Below are 1474 nucleotides of genomic sequence, written 5' to 3'. Positions count from 1 at the left end.
CATCAGAGCAATGATGGGGTTTCTTTCCCGGGTGCCAGGCTCTGCAGTCAGCCAACGTCATCCAGGCTGGCTCTTCTTTCCTTGTGACGTCCAGGGAACTGACCTCCCACAGAAATTTGGCAAGACTTCACATTCAGGGCACAGCACTTCTCTCCATGTGAGCCGAGCCTGGGAGGGGGGGTGTCACAGGTTTCTCAGAAGATGCAGCAGTTGTCATAGAGACAGGGGACTCAGAAGGATTCAGCAAGAGCTCTTCCAAGATGCCTTGCTGCTCCTGAAGCATGGGCGTTGTCACATCTGCCACTCTCCACCGGAGCATAAGTTTAAGAACTAGTGTAAGTGTTCTCCCAAGGCTGTCCCCCCAGTGCCTAAAACAAGGCTGGGCACATCACAGTTGCTTAATAAGGACACTGCTCACTAACTAGAGATTACATTTTACCATCACTATTTCCTCCAAACCACACAGACAAGCTCACCAGGGAGGCTGGATTTTGAGTCACTGTAGCCTTAAGCACCTATGAACTTTCTGGAGGTCAGTAGGATAGGGACAGAGGCCCTTACCCTAGGGTAAGCGACTATGCTTAGAGCTGTCTGTTTCCCAAGTGCTGATCTGTGAGTTGCCCTTGGGGAGAATGTGAGCAAACTGTGGTCATCCTGGTCCCAGGGCAGTGAATAAGATACGTTCATTGCCTATAAGCTGTACTCCCCGAAGGTAGCACAGAACAGCAGAAAAGCACTGTCACTACCCTCAAGGCCATACACCCCCAGATCCACACCAGACAGCCACCCCCAAATAAAACAGCTCAGTGCCAGTCTCCCCAGCTAAAGCTTAGTGTTAAATTTGACCTTCTTAAGACACGGCTCTCCACCCTGGCCCACCTCATTCCAAGACTTCTTGTAAGCCGGCAGGAGACGCCAGCTGGCTCATCTCTTCCCTTGTCCCCACGGTCTGACTGGTTCCTTCTCTGGGGCCAGGGCTCTGCAGCTGTTCTCTTTTCCTTTTTTTTTTTTTTTTTTTTTTACTGGGTAGTGGGGCCTCCTATCCCAAAGAGACACAGAGCCACCCAGGTGGTGGTGAGATGGGTGTCAGACTCTGAGGCCTGGAGACTCTAACAGATTATAAACATCCCCTGGGGCTGAGGCACGGATGTGCGAGTGAGCAGGGAGCCTGGTGCCTGGGCTATGCAGACAGGCTGTTTACATCCTGCTCCTTCCTGCCCCAGGCCTGAGCTAGTCCAGGCAGGAGGACCATGCTTATGGGGTTCCAAGGCCCCCTTCTCCATGCTGAGAGATTCTAAAGCTGATCCCCCACTTGTCTTGCACAGAGCGCACCCCCCCAAAGCCAGGCTTCTTGCCTCTGTTGAAACACATGGAGTGCCCACTCTTTCCTAGGGCTGCTCCTTTTATTTGGGGGGTCTCTCTGGGAACTAGAAGATTTTAGAACGGAGCTGATTAGAATTGTGCCATGCTACCT

The sequence above is a fragment of the Meriones unguiculatus genome, chromosome 2, assembly GCF_030254825.1.
Source record: "Meriones unguiculatus strain TT.TT164.6M chromosome 2, Bangor_MerUng_6.1, whole genome shotgun sequence".
Classification (NCBI taxonomy): domain Eukaryota; kingdom Metazoa; phylum Chordata; class Mammalia; order Rodentia; family Muridae; genus Meriones; species Meriones unguiculatus.
The sequence above is the reverse complement of the archived record's forward strand: the minus strand, read 5'-3'. Positions refer to the sequence as shown.